Source organism: Sminthopsis crassicaudata, chromosome 1 (assembly GCF_048593235.1).
Source record: "Sminthopsis crassicaudata isolate SCR6 chromosome 1, ASM4859323v1, whole genome shotgun sequence".
In the NCBI taxonomy this organism is placed as follows: domain Eukaryota; kingdom Metazoa; phylum Chordata; class Mammalia; order Dasyuromorphia; family Dasyuridae; genus Sminthopsis; species Sminthopsis crassicaudata.
The window spans coordinates 638,601,887-638,618,280 of NC_133617.1; the positions used below are offsets into that span (position 1 = coordinate 638,601,887).

The window sequence follows — 16,394 nt, forward strand, 5'->3', positions numbered from 1 at the left end:
AAAGCTCCAACAGCAGCACATAAAAACTCATCTCCATGCCTCAAATTTTGTAACAAATCACTAACAATTTTTATAACCAAATACAGCACAGAATAACAAAAACATTTTTCAAAAACAGTATTTTTCTTTTAAAAGAGGGAAAAAAAATAGAGTAAACTTTTAATTCTTACCTGCTCCTCAGATCCCAATGTTGATCACTGGACTTCTCACCTAAGCAAAAAGAAAAGATGTGATAATGATTAAAAGAGTGTGAAAATGCTACTGCTTAAAATACTGTTCTGCTTAAAATTGTGGCATGGAAAAAAGTGTTTAGGGAAAGGAAAACAGTTATGTTTTTGCAATTTTGTGAATACCCACTGTCTTAAATATTTGTTTCTAATATTTTTTATACTACAATAAAAAGCAAAAGCTAATGAAATTTATGGTGAAGCAAAGATTTTTTCTTCATCAACTCCAAATTAAATTACAGCTAATTAGAGTATAAGCATATTGTGGGCTGTTTTTTTTTAAATTTTGTTTTTGTAAACTGAGCACCTTTGTAGAATTGAATTGTTCTATACATGAATGCACATTTTATGAAAGGCTATTATAACTCCCTTGGTTACAGCTAGAAAATTAACTTTACAATTAAAATTAAAGTGAAAAAAGTCTAGAAAAAGAAAAAAAATAGGAAAAAAAAACACTTTGTTATGTTGTGCCACCTTTCTCTTTCAATGATCTGACCCAGTTTCCCTAATTGTCCTATTCAATTACTCTGCCTCAGGTTATAATAATTCCTTTTTAATGTTTGATAGGATAAGGGTCTTATATCTTAGACCTTAGGCTATACTTATTCGCTCTTAATGTTTGATGGCATAAAGATCTTTATCCATTTTAGTCATCATTAGAATATCCTGAGCCTCTCTAGTTCCCCCATCTAGGTACCTACACCATTATGTCATTGTTCTTGTTACCCTATAAAAGAGCTTTGCATTTTGACATTCAAGGCTGGATTCTTTGAGATGATAGTCTCCTTTAGCCCTGGGACTAAACCATGGATCCATTGGTCCCAGCAAATCTCTCCATTTAATAAATTCTGTATTGAATACTTTCTAATCTCTATCTTGCTCAGTTTCTCCAGCATTACATTTAGAGGCAGAGCCATTAGTGATGAGTAAAGGCAAGGACTCCAATAACAAATTATAGAGTGTTAGAACCCAGTAAAGTAGAGTGAAACATTTTTTCCAGCCCAAGGCAACTTAGAATATCGTAAAAAAAAAAATGGCTGTTGCACTAAGGTGAAAATGCAGCATTGTTCAACACAGAATGGGCCCCAGTAAATCAGGAGCCTGTTTTAGGGTGACTAAATCAATGGCAGCAGTGATGGCTTCTAGACCTCTCAGACCACAGATGCCAAATTCAACATATGTCATACCTGAGTAAGAATGGAACCTAGTCCATGAGAGGCCATGCCAGTATAGCCCTGGCCTCAGCTAACCAGAAACAGGCTTTGGGAGTGAATAAATCAACAATGCCAACAGCTGGTCCTGAGCTTTCAGCCAAAACATGGTAATGAAGTTGAACTGGTCAGAATGAGATTAAAGCTAGCATTGAGGCAGGGCTCTGGTGCTTTGTACATACTTGGGTATGGATAATAGTTCTGGGTGACAGGAACAGGGTAAGGAGGAACACTAGAACACTGGAACTTGCAGTCACAGTGGAACAGAAACCCTCCTAGCAGTCCTAGGATACAAAAAAGTGCTTGTGGTCACTCACAAACCAGAGAACAAATATGGGAAAAAATAGTAAACAACTCAGTTTAGATTATATCACTTTGATATAGTTGCCTCAGGGCAAGTTAGAGTTAAAAGTCAAGTAATAAGTAGGGAAATGAGCAAAAAACAGCAAAAAAAAAATCTTATCATAGAAAGTTACTATGATGACAAGAAAGATCAAAACACACAATCAAAAGAAATCAGTCTCCAAGTTAAAGCCTACACTCAAATCCTCCAAGAGAAATAACAAGTAGTTTCAGTCTATAGAAGAGCTCAAATATGCTTTTGAAAATCAAGTAAGAGAGGTAGAGGAAAAGTTGAGAAGAGAAATGAAAGTGATGCAAGAAAACCATGAAAAACAAATCAACATCTTGGTAACACACACACACACACACACACACACACACACATACACACACAAAACCCTAAAGAAAACAACATCTTAAAAATAGAGTTGATCAAATGATAACGAAGATATAAAAAACTACTGAGGAAAAGAATGACTTAAAAATGAGAACTGGCTAAATGGAAAGAGAGAAACAAAAATTCACTGGGAAAAAAGTCATTAGAAACTAGAAATGGTCAAATGAAAAAGAAGGTACAAAACTTACTGAAGAAAATAATTCCTTAAAAATTAGAACTGAGATTGTGCATACCCTTTGATCCAGCAATGTTACTACTAGGCTTATAACCCAAAGAGATTTTAAAGAAGGGAAAGAGACCTGTATGTGCAAGAATGTTGTGGCAGCCCTCTTTGTAGTAGACAGAAACTAGAAACTAAGTGGATGCCCATCAATTGGAGAATGGCTGAATAAATTGTGGTATGTGAATATTATGGAATATTATTGTTCTGTAAGAAATGACCAGCAGTATGATTTCAGAAAGGCATGGAGAGACTTACATGAACTGATGCTGAGTGAAATGAGCAGGACCAGAAGATCATTATATACTTCAACAATATTATATGATGATCAATTCTGATGGACATGGTCCTCTTCAACAATGAGATGAACCAAATCAGTTCCAATAGAGCAGTAATGAATTGAACTAGCTACACCTAGCAAAAGAAATCTGGAAGATGACTATGAACCACTACATAGAATTCCCAATCCCTCTATTTTTGTCCACCTACATTTTTGATTTCCTTCACAGGCTAATTGTACACTATTTCAAAGTCTGATTCTTTTTGTACAGCAAAATAACTGTTTGGATATGTATACATATATTGTATTTAACTTATACTTTAACATATTTAACATGTATTGGTTAACCTGCCATCTGGGGGAAGGGGTGAAGAGAAGGAGAGGAAAAATTGGAACAAAAGGTTTTTGCAATTGTCAATGCTGAAAAATTACCCATGCATATATCTTGCAAATAAAAAGCTATAAGAAAAAAAAGAAGAAAAAAAGGAAACAATTCCAAAAAAAAAATTAGGATTGAGAAAATGGAAGCTAATGACTGTATAAAAAGATCAAGAAACAGTAAAAAAAAATAAAAATAAAAAACAATCAAAGGAATGAAAAAAAAAAAAAGAAAGAAAAGAAAACCATGTGAAATATCTTATAAAAACAACCAGCCTGGAAAACAAATCCAAAAGAGAAAATTTTTTAAATTACTGGACTATCTGAAAGCTATGATCAAAAAAAGAGAAATTCAAATAGTGATGAATGTTGGAGGGGATGTGGGAAAACTGGGACACTAATACGTTGTTGGTGGAGCTGTGAAAGAACCCAGCCATTCTGGAGAGCAATTTGGAACTATGCCCAAAAAGTTATCAAATTGTGCATACCCTTTGATCCAGCAGTGCTGCTATTGGGCTTATATCCCAAAGAAATACTAAAGAGGGGAAAGGGACCTGTGTGTGCCAAAATGTTTGTGGCAGCTCTTTTTATAGTGGCTAGAAACTGGAAAATGAATGGATGTTCATCAATTGGAGAATGGTTGGATAAATTATGGTATATGAAGGTTATGGAATATTATTGCTCTGTAAGAAATGATCAGCAGGATGAATTCAGAAAGGTTTGGAAAGACTTACATGAACTGATGCTGAGTGAAATGAACAGAACCAGAAGATCACTGTACACTTCAACAACAATGCTGTATGAAGATGTATTCTGATGGAAGTGGATATCTTCAACATAAAGAAGATCCAACTCACTTCCAGTTGATCAATGATGGACAGAAACAACTACACCCAGAGAAGGAACACTGGGAAGTGAATGTAAATTGTTAACACTACTGTCTATCTTCCCAGTTTACTTATACCTTCAGAATCTAATACTTAACATGCAACAAGAAAATTGGATTTACACACATATATAGTATCTAGGTTATACTGTAACACATGTAAAATGTATGGGATTGCCTGTCATCTAGGGGAGGGAGTAGAGGGAGGGAGGGGAAAATTTGGAAAAATGATACAAGGGATAATGTTATTTAAAAAATTACTCATGCATATATATTGTCAAAAAATTTATAATTATAAAATTAAAAAATAAACTATAAAAAATAAAAATAAAAAATATATAAAAATACAAAAAAAGAGAAATTATAAAGGGAAATTTTCTTGATATTCTAGAATCAAAAGGAAAATTAGAAATTGAAAGAGATCCCAAAATGAAAACTCTCAGGAATATTATAGTCAAATTTCAGAGTTCCAATATTGCAAGAAAACAGAAAGAAACAATCCAGGTATCTTAAAGTCACAGTCAAGATAACATAAGATTTAGCAGTTTCTCTGTTAAAGGATCAGAGGGTTTTGGGAAATGATATTCTAGAGGGCAAAGGACCTATTGAGGATGATCCTTCAGTGAAATACAAGACTTCCAACCAATCTTGATGAAAAGCCCAGAGCTGAATAGAAAAATTGACTTTCAAATATGAGACTTAAGAGAAGCATAAAAGGGTAAAGAGGAAAATGAAATCATATGGGACTTAATAAGTCTAAACAGTTTACTTGTGACTCATAATAACTTTCTTATTATCAGAGCAGTTAAAAGGAGTATATGTAGACAAAGGGTAAGGTATGAGTTAAATATGATAATATTTAATGGATAATATCTTAATAAAATTAAGGGATGAGAGATGAATGAACTGGAAAAAGGGAAAGAGAGAAGTATAATGAGAGTAAATCATCTCATATAAAAAGGCAAGGAAAAAGCTTTTACAGTAGAGGGGAAAAGGAGGAGTTAAGGGGAAGTGAGTGAATTTTACTATTTTCAGAATTAGCTCAGAGAGCCAATTTAACATTCTAACTCAATTGGGTATAGAAATCTATCTTATCCTTCCGGGAAGCAGGAGGGGGAAAGATAAGAGAAGGGATAGTGATAGAAGGGAGGAAATTAAGGGAGGGTATAACAAGAAGCAAAACACTTGAGGAGAAAGGGTGAAAGGAGAAAAAGAATAGACTACAAAAAGGGAAAATAAATAGGATAGAGGGAATTATAGTTAGCAAAAATAACAAAATAAATTGAAGGAAATTTCTCTGATAAAGGTCTCATTTCTCAAGCACATAAAGAACTGAAGCAAATTAATAAAAATAAGAGCTATTTACTAATTGATAAATGATCAAAAGATATGAAGAGTTTTTAGATGACATCTGAAATCAATATATTTATATTATAATCAAAGCTATTTATAGTCAAATGAAAAATGCTCTAACTCACTACTGATTGGAGAAATGCAAATTACCATAATCTAAGGTACTCCTTCATACCTACTAGATTGACTAATATGACAGAAAATGAAAATGACAAATGGAGTGCAATCATTAATGCTTTGTTAATAGAGTTGTAAACTGACTCAATCATTCTGTAGAACAATTTGAAATTATGCTCAAAGGGCTATAAAACCATGCATACCTTTTGACCTATACAACTTCTATGTCTTTATCCCAAAAGAGATAAAGAATAAAAAAGTAAAAAAAAAAAAAAAAAAAAAGGCAAAAGACTTATCTATATGTACAAAAGTATTTATAGCAGCTCTTTTCTAGGGGCAAAGAATCAGAAATTGAGGGAATACCTATCAATTGGGGAATGACTACACAAAAGTTGGTATATAATTATGATGGAATATTATTATGGTATAAGAAACTATAAGAAATAATGTTTTACTAGATATGAAGTACATTACAAGTTTTTAAAAATAAAGTGAGTCAGAAAAGACATTGTTTTGAAATTAAAAGGGCACTGGAGTTGAAGTCATAGGACCAGGGATCAAATCCTCATGGTATTAATATTATTTATCCTTCATTTTTGAAAAGGACCAATTACATTGCAGATGTAATGGCTTCCCTTGCATGTGAATTGGATTTAAATGAAGCAGAGTTGCACAAAATCATCAGCCACAGTTTCTTCCAGAGTCACTGAAGTTCAATGGAAGACAAAATGACAAGATGACTAGAAATGACCCAGAATGTAGTGGATGACTTTGTTCTTTTTGATGTCTGATCCAATTATAAGCTCTCCAAAATGTCTGCTCTAGCTCCCTCAATGTTCATTGGAACAAATTGAGCTTCTCTACCCATTTTTCTGTAAGAAGTCTCCACATGCTTGGACTAGACATTTGAGAAACTCACTGGTGGATTTGAGGCCTGTCAGTTACTCACAATGTGATGTATCCTGTTTTTACTTTGTGCATACTTTGTATACATAGCTTCTTAGAAATGGTACTAATTACAAGCTTTATAACTTGGGGTATCTATCTCATTTCAACTCTGGGAATTTTTTTTCCTTATTTATAAAAAAATAAAGGATTGACCTAGATGATATACAGTCCCTTTAAGATCTGATTCCAAGAAATTTCCTGTCCCCTAGTTTTTTTAAAACAGAATTATGCAATATCTCTTTGTTTGCTCTAATGGTTAATCAACCATCCTCCAATTTTTTTTTTTTTTTTTTTTTTTTTGGTGGGGCATCAGGGAGAACAATTAAAGTGAGTGTTAATTTCAATCTTTTTTCCCCCTTCCTTCCTATCCACTTTCTATGTTTGTTTGTTTGTTTGTTTGTTTGTTTTTTAAATGTATAATGTAAATAGAAAAGCCAAAAGCATAGTAATTCATTCAATGAACTAGTGGAAATTAATTTTACTTTCACCTTCAATTTGTCACCAATGGGCATTTATTAAATGATTATTCTAGGAAAACAATGCTAAGTATTATATATATTATTTGCAATTTCATTTGCAGGAACTATTCTTGTTCTGGCAGTTGTTTATATATAATCTAGTAACTTCAAGTAAAGATGAGATGTGAACAAGCCAGATATGAATTCCAAATTCCAGTATTGGGATGTGAGTGTGTGTGTGTGTGTACACATACCTATACACGCACATATATAGATAGATAGATAGATAGATAGTTATGTATATACATATATTTATAAAGAGCTCTTTATCATTACATCTGATCCAAATTCTCTTTCCTAAATTATTTAGTGTTTTACTATTCTATGTTGTGGTTTTACACAAAGAGAAAATATATTCTTCATTGGCTGTATATATTTAACTCATTTAACTCTTCTCACACTGTTTTTGATTATTGGAATAAAGTCTAGGACTCTTCACATCTCAAATACAATAAGTTGATAGGAAAATAAAATGTATAGTGTCCCATTTCCCATTAAATGTTTTCTTGAATGTTAAGTTTGGTTTACATATAGTAAAGATTACAAGATTTTACATTGATGGATATGGAAATCTGATGCATTCTCAATATTACTGGGGCTGAATGTGCTCTATCAGGGTCAGAGAATAATTACTCAAGAGGCATTAGAGAATATGAAGTCCAACCTCCTCATTTTACGATAAAAAATTGAAAGCAAGCTATGATAAATGTCTTCACAAGAGAGACACAGCTAATATCTGTGTCTGACATTTGAACACATGTCTTCCTAACCTCAAGTTTGGCGCTCTATTCACTTTTTCATTCTACCTCTATTCATAAGTATAGGCATAGACACTATGCCCTTTCTGTGCCCTTTCACACACAATCACACAGAGTACTACTTTACTTAGTGATCTCATTAGCTTCTATGGATTTAATTATCAAACTTATGCTGATGATTTCACATCAATCTATTTAGCCTTAAACTCTGTGCTGAGCTCTAGTTTCACATCTCTAAGTGGCTTTCAGACATCTTGAAATGGATTTGTAGTAGACATCTTAAATTTGTCATGTCCAAAATTGGACTCATCCTTCTCTCTAATTTTACCCCTTTTCATAACTTTCCTATCACTGCTGAGGGGACATCATCTTCTTGGTTCTTCATGCTCCCTATCTTGTCATCATCAAAGACCACTATCTCTCATTTATATTAAATCTGTTGTCAGTGCCTGTTGCTTTCACCTTTTCTACAACTCTTGAAAAGTGCTTCTGTACCCTGACCCTGCCACTATTGTGGTGCAGGCTTTCATCATCTCATGCCTTGTGATTTTTCTCTCCCAACATAATTCATGAAACAATGTATGTTAAAAATAAATAAATTTACTACAATAATTTAAAAAACCCACAAGGTTTTGCTAAGGGTGAATGTTGAAAACTATTTATGCATATATTTTGAAAATAAAAAGCTTTATTATAAAAAATATAAACAACAAAAATCCTCACCAGTTTATGCTATCTCAAAGACATATCCTATACTCATAATTTCTCCCCACCTCTGTACTGGGTGGATACATTCATTCTAGTACCCCAAATTACATAAGCATATTAGTGAGACCAAATTCTTAGATGAAAATGAAGAATGCCCAGGCTTCTCTGTGTCATCTAATAAATGGTACTAGTGACTTTCCAAGTGCTGACAATAGCTACATGGAAACAAGAATGAGCATTGTATGTATTTGATTGGCTTATTGTTTCTCATTTAATGTTTTGATCATGTTATACTTCCATTTTTGGAGTGTTCTTGATAAAGATAATGGAATAGTTCACTTCTCTATCTCATTTTACAGATGAGGACCTGAGGCAGATAGGGTTAAATGATTGCCCAGGCCATAGAGTTAGTAAATGTCTAAGACCACATTTGAACTCATGAAAATAAGTCCTCTTTTTTTCAAGCCTAGTGTTCTATCCACCACATTTCCTAGCTGCCTCATTGTTCCTCATATGTAATAGCAAATAGAAAAAAAAAATTTCTGCTATTTGAGTCATAAGATATGATTCCATGGAGTTGTTTCAAAAATAAGAAGCCAGAAGGGAGAATTAGGTCCCATGTTCTTCAAATAAAACTAAAATTATTAAACAGATGATGTCTGTGATATCTCTGCTCTTAGCTGAAGCATTTAACTGATGTCAGGTTTTATTTAGACTTATTATTTAGAAATAATTTCATTTTTATATTTTTATTTTATTTTATTCATTCATTCATTTGTTTATTTATTTATTTATTTATATTGTTTGATTTCATTAAACTTTCAAAATCATGAAAACAGTATTGGTTATGCTAGAAATTGTAACAATATAGAAATAATAACAATAATAATGCCTTGCACTTATATTGCTTTTAACTTGTTAGACCATTTTCACATTCATAATCTTATTCAATTTTTACAATAAATACTTAGTTGGACCCAGATTACTAGTCTCATTTTAAATTTAGGGGAAAAAATATCATTGCAATAAGAAGTTACAAAATATGTCAATATTGTTATCTATTGTAATTTTAGACTTTGGGATTTGGATATGTAAGCTGTATATATTATCTAAATGATTCACATTTTCAACAAAGTTAGTTTTAAAAATCAGTGTGTAAGGAATCTGTTAAATTACCCATAAAATATTAAATAGTACTTTTAAGTAATTGGAATTGGAAAGAACCTAAAGTCTCTAGTTTAGAAAATAGGTATATTTTAATAGCAATTAGATTCAAAGTTTATTTTTAATAACATGTAGCAAAACTGTGGATTACTATAAAGATAGTAACTAGTATTTGTGCTCAAGTTGAAGAAAAGAAAAACAATTAAGATTTAATTGAGAAGAAATCTGATGGTGATTGAGGGAAATAATTGTGAAGGACATTCATACATTAATATGAAATTATTGGAAGGTGATCAGACATAGCTCTTTCTTCATCATGAAATAAAAGAAGATTCAAGAAAGTCAAAGAAAAAAATAATAGATGAGGAATGGTGAAGAGATCAACAAAGACTGACTGATACTCTCTCTGTCTCTGCTTCTATCTCTTTCTAAAGTTATATGGTTAAATCAATTGTCCAGTTAAATTAAATGAAAGCACAACATGACTATGTTGTATTGTAGGAAAATTCTAGACAATTCTGATAAAATACTTATTGAACCAAGTAGACATTGAATTAATACAGAAGCCATTCCAAGTTAGCAGGATATGGTTGACATAGTGGAATGGGTTTTGCATTGGGAACCAGAACACCAGGATTCTTCCAGTTCTATTGAGAGATGCTACAAATAGATTGTAGCTCTACCAATAAGCAACTGTGTAAAGTCACACAAGTGGCAGTGAATGTCACTCAGATTTCTCTGGATCACAAAAGGAGGTGAAATCTGTTATACACCAAAGGACTAGTTGCATAATTGATTTTCATATGTATTTTGACATTGCTACATAAATTTTGCATATTATGAACTTTGAGCACAACCTTAGAGGTAGAGAAAATAGTTGGCTGTTTGTCATGTGTTGCTGTTTAGGAGGGCTTAGCAGGGAGCACTATGCCTAAATATTTTTCCTACCATTTGTCATTGTATCATTATGCAGTTTTATTCCTTTTGACCTACAAAGCTTTTAAATCTTCAAAAAGTCTGTCAAATGCTTCATGGGTCATCTTAAATTTAATCATTAACACTTTAATTGACAGCCAAGGAGGTCATGGATGTGACATAATAGGTACAGGGTTAGGAGAAAGATTGTCATGAGGAAAAAAAGGATAATTATATTGGAGGTCAGAAAGCAACTATTTCCTGTCACACAGTTTTATCAATGCTTGGGCATATTGAAATTAGCCTTATTCATTGTCAAGTTTTTATTGAGGCACTGCTTAAAAACTAACCACTACTTAACCAGATGACCATCAGTTTCCATGTTATGAAATGATTGTTTATAACTTATCATTTTATCTTCTGTGATGAAGGAAATATTATATCCATTCAGCTGTTTTAACCTCTTCACCATGGATCATTACTTTATCCAATAATCTTTCTTGTGTGTTTGTTTTAAGTGCTCTTTAAATGTCTAACTACATAACTATCCGTTGCCTTTTCCATTCTCTAACATAAGCCAGAATTTTAAAAGCTCCAACAAGTTAATTTTGTAAAACCCTTATTTCATAAATCAATGTTGGAGGCTCCTTATCAAATCATTTTTTTTCAAGGCCTTCTCTTATTAAATCCTCTAAAACTGTTTCCCAGAATTCCTCTGAATTGATAAGATAATCAGGCAATATTTGTAAGCTCTTGCTAAATTATTTTTGCTATAATGACATTATGTTCACTATTTTCTAGACATCAATATTCTGACCACTCCTCATAAAAAATAAAGCTATGAGCTAGAGCTACACTAATTTCATCTGACTTCCTATCTAATGTATCTTTCTTTTGCCTCTCAAATATTTTATATGTCCATCTATCTTAAGAACAAGCATTATATATTACAATGAGAGGCAGTATTAATATTTAATAAAGTTAAGCTCATAAAGAGTGAGCTGTGGTATAGTGTCACATTGGAATTCATTGGAATTAGATAGTAAATTACTCAAGCTGTGCTTAAAATATAATAATTACCTCCATGCTATTAATCAGTAAATCAACAATAAATATTTATTGAATACTTGCTAATGGCTTATAAGGTGCTAAAAACTAGGATATTCACTAGGCATAAAAATCCAGGCTTCCAGTGTTAGAAAAAATGTTTTTAATTCTGGGTCTGACTATTTTAGGGGAAAAAAAAAATTTCTTTTTGAAGACCTCTGGAAGCATGAGAAATATAGGTAGAAGTTCTCTCCTGTATCTCCATCCTTGAGGCTGGACCTATTCACAATGAATTGGGAGGGTGTTATATGGGTAGATATTAACATTGAAGGACTATGATGTGAGAGACAGGAAATGAAACCTCTTCAATACTCAGAAGATCCAGAACAGTAAGAATATGCAATTGAAATATAGATAGTGCCATATGATTGCATTGTTACTATAATTCACTTTTATGTTTTTACAGTCAATCTTGAAGGGGGGGAAGCACTCCTTTCTCATTTCTGTCTCTTCAGATTCCTTATAATGTGAGACATAATAGGCATAGAATTTGGACAATTAGGATAGAAGAAAAAGATAAATAAATGGAAAATAGAAAGGCAACTTTTCCCTGCTATACAGTTTTGCCTAAAACTGGGCCTGTTGCCTATTGTCAAGTTTTTATTGAGATATTTCTGAAAAGTAAATAGAAAGAATGCAATTTACTATGATGTAGTAGTTATGAACTAAATATCAACATCAAATTTCACATTTTACTTATTTTTTAATAGTTTTTCTTTACCAGATATGTGCATGGATAATTTTACAGCATTGATAATTGTCAAACCTTTTGTTCTAATTTTTTCCCTTCTTCCCCCTCCCCCCCCAGATGGCAGGTTGATCAATACATGTTAAATATGTTAAAGTATAAATTAAATACAATATATGTATACATCACATTTTATTTTTTAAAGAAATGTTTTGTTTCATCAATGAAATTAATTTAGGATTAGAGCAATAATAGAAAGGTTAATTACAACTCCTATTGTTCATGGACTTAGCAGTAGTGTGAGAAGGTTTAAGTTTTTGTGGATGGAATGCCCTTTAGAGGTTAGTTGGGATAAGGTCTCTTAAAAGAGAGTTATCTCACCTACATAGCAAGAGATACTGATAAGGTTTAGGCTGATAGATCTGTGAAAGCAATACCTGCTAGGCAATTTATCAGCTGCACTCAGCCAAAACTCCCTCGCTGGATAAATTACATATTGGCATGCTTTTCCTGTAAAGGATCTTGAGGAAGGTAACACTTGAGCTACACAATCAAAAAGTCTGATGTAGGATATATAGCATCATGAATAGATATTCTAGCTCACCCACTAAACTATAAACTTCTTTATGCTTTATATTTATTTTTATCTCCAAAGTCTAGTTCAAGGACTTTTTTTTTGTAAATTTTTAAACCAGACATAATAATTTTCCTTTTTCTATTAACATTTTTATTTTTTTTAAAATATGCATAAATAATTTTTCAACCTTAACCATTGTCAAACCTTGTGTTGCAATTCCTACCCACCTTCCCAAACCTTCTCCCCTAGATGATAAGTAATCCAATATATGTTAAACATGGTAAAATATATGTTAAATCTAATATATGCATACATATTTATAAAATTATCTTGCTGCACAAGAAAAATGAAATCAAAAAGGAAAAAATGAGAAAGAAAATAAGACACAAGCAATCAACAACAAAAAGAGTGATAAAGCTATGTTGTGATCCACCCTCAATTCCCACAGTCCTCTCTCTGGGTGTCGATGGCTCTCTTCATCACAAGATCACTGGAACTGGTCTGAATCAAAAAGGTTATAATTTTCATAGAAAACTATGTTTCAAGTCAATCCCCTGTAGTTCCCCAAAAATGAAGATTCATTGGAATCATTGGAGAACCAGTCATTATGGTTCTAGATTATAACCTACAAGAAATCAAAGAAAAGATGAAAAGTCAAGAATATAATTTCTTCTATTATTATATGTGCTTTCTTGAAAGGAAAATTTATTGTTAAATACTCTTTTTCTTTCCTGATGTTCTGCTGGTCACATAACTTTTTTTTTTAATTTTCCCTTTCTATATTTCTTTTAATGTTTTGGGTTTTTTTTTTCTTATTTTTATTTTGTCTTAAAAAAACATAAAAAATAACGGTTCTGGATTTGTGCTGATGGAAACAATGATTTGGTCTACTTTATTCTCCCCAGTTACAGTTTTGAAAGGCAGAAGAAAGTCATCTACTAGACAGTGAGTGGAAAAGCTGATCAAGTACAGAAGGAAAATATAAGGCTCCTGGCTTCTTTTGACTTTAGGGACTTCGTTTTATTTTTATAGCTTTTAAAAGGAAAAAAAAAATCATAGTCTGGTAAGTTTATACTTTAATTCTTTCAAGCATTTAATTTCCAAGAAGACTGCTTTCCTTCAAAAACGACTTACAATATGTAGTCACATCACGGGGTTTTATTTTAGGGATTGCGACATTTCTACCTCCTGTTTTGCATGAGTATTTGTGGGATCCTTATGAGATGAGCTGAGCTGAAAGAAGAGATTCCTCAGCTGCCTCATCCCAACAACTTCCTTCATACTAAAATGATGATTAGATTCATTTTCTTCCAACTTCACATTCTAAAAGTGATCTTTGGTAAATGAGGCTCACAAATAGCTTGCAAAATCTTATGATCCCAATAGCTCTTCATTACCTGCCAGGTGCTGACATAGTTTCTAGGTGTAGGTCTACCTTGGAATATAGTCATTTTCCATCCCCAATAATAAAATATTTGCAAGAAAGGAAAGTTTTTCAAATATAAGCCAATTTGGACACTAGCTGAAATGAAATACTTCTGTGGGAATAAGATAGATCAGAGCCCCAAAAGGAAAAGAAGAGAATGTTCCAAATCTTTGTGTGGTGTCTTGTAATGGATCTATTTAAATGAATGCTAACATAGGGAGAAATAAAAGAAGAATGGGTATAATTTAGAGATTTGGACTTGTGCTTTCTGAATATAAAAGTTGAATGGAGTCAATTGTTATGGAAAAGGGTGAATTATCTTCATCAATTATAAATATTAAGAAGTCTACAATACATACCTTGATAGACATGCTGCTGGTTCAATAATGAAATATATTGATCAAGTCCTTAACACTTCAATTGTTTTTATTTATAATGGGCAATAGAATAAACAAACATCTTGTGAACCAGGACAAGTATGAGATTGAAAGATATAGCCATATAGTTCTTTATATCTACCAGATTATAATACTAGATTTAGAGATACAGGCATCTAGGATGATCATCTCATTGTATAAGTAAGAATACTGAGGTCTAAAAAAATGAATTGATATGTTCAATATCATGAAGTTGGAATTTGAGATCAGGTCCTCTGACAACAGAACAAGAGCTTTTTTCTCTTTAAATCAAAGTACTTTCTATTCACTTCCCTCATCACTACTACTTTGAGCAGATTTTATGATTTCCATTTTACAAATGAGGAAACTGAAGTTTAAAGAGGCAAAGTTCCTTGCTTCAGAGATCACACAACTAGTGAACATTGAAGCAAGGGCTTAAACCTCGGTTTTCTGACCCCAATAGTTTTTTTATCATAGTATATAAAATTGTATGTAGCTAGGGAAGTACAAACAGAGAATGATAAGCAGATTTTATAGAGATCAATCATGGATGTGGGAAGGAAGGTTTTATGTAAGAGTTGAGCTTTGAAGGATAAAAGGAAGAACTTTTGCAGAAGAGAGACGGAAATTATACCTAAGTGAGGTAGGAGTTTAGAGTCATGAGACATGGTGGGAGAAACAGTTTGTATAAAGATGTGGTGGTAGAACATTATAGTGGTTTGATCACTCTTATCAGCATATGATGTTTTTCTGAATTTCATCTCTCCAGGGAGGTGGGAATGCACCCAGTCACTTTGCAAGAAGGCAGAAACAAGACTATGATTGGTTCTAATTGACTAGTTTATCTCAAAATTGATTGAATAATTCATTAAATTGATTAGGGACTCCCTAATCAAATGTAATTTTGTTTGACATAGTTTAATTTTTGTTCCTACATTTTTTTTTGGGGGGGGTGGATGAATGCATAGAAATTGTGGGTGGGGCAGTAGTAGGATTTGAGATTTGTAAAATAGAAGCTAGTCAAAAGTCCTGATGTCTAGAATATGGAATTTGGTGTTTATTTGCAAAGTGTTTGACTGCTACTTTAAAAATTTCAGGTTCTAGGGGCATCTAGGTGCTGCAGTGAGTAGAGCACCAGCCCTGAGGTCAGGAAGATCTGAGTCAGGAAGATCTGGTCTCAGACACTTAACACTTCCTAGCTGTGTGATCCTAGGCAAGTCACTCAACCCCAATTGCCTCAGCAAAAAAATAAAATAAGATAACAATTTCAGGTTCTAGATATCGTGCTAAAAACCTCCAAATAGGTCCTTGGAGAGTAGGACAAAATTGAAATAACTAAGAACAACAATAAAAAATAGCTTAGTCAGAGTTAGAAATGCAGGCCCAATGAGTGGACTATAAATGAAGGCTATCATAGTAAAATGATATTCAGCCTATATGACTGCATTAGTTCATTCAACAATTATTTCTTGCATATTTACAGCACACACGGCACTTTAGGTAACATTGAAATGAAAGCTTTATGTATATGCAAGTATTTTCACTTCTATCTCACTGATATAATATATAAGAAAATAATATGGACACCAATATCAGAATCACATCACTTGATGATATGTAGCCCATTTGCTTGCAAATGTGAAGATGATCTCACAACCTGCTATGAGTAGTGTGTATGTTTTGTACTGCTCTTATAGCAATGGTGATGGATGCCTTTTATATGTTTTATTGTACTCTCTCCCATTAATATGTCCTTATAGCTTCCTGATAGAAGAT

General features: G+C 32.6%; 1 protein-coding gene across 1 annotated transcript in view; it reads right to left on the reverse strand.

Moving 5' to 3' along the window:
- PTPRD (protein tyrosine phosphatase receptor type D) overlaps positions 1-16,394 on the reverse strand; it is a 2,806,204-nt gene that overhangs the window by 777,889 nt on the left and 2,011,921 nt on the right. Inside the window, 1 exon segment of the mRNA XM_074282898.1 lies at positions 171-210. The gene's annotated coding sequence lies outside the window, so the exon portion shown is untranslated.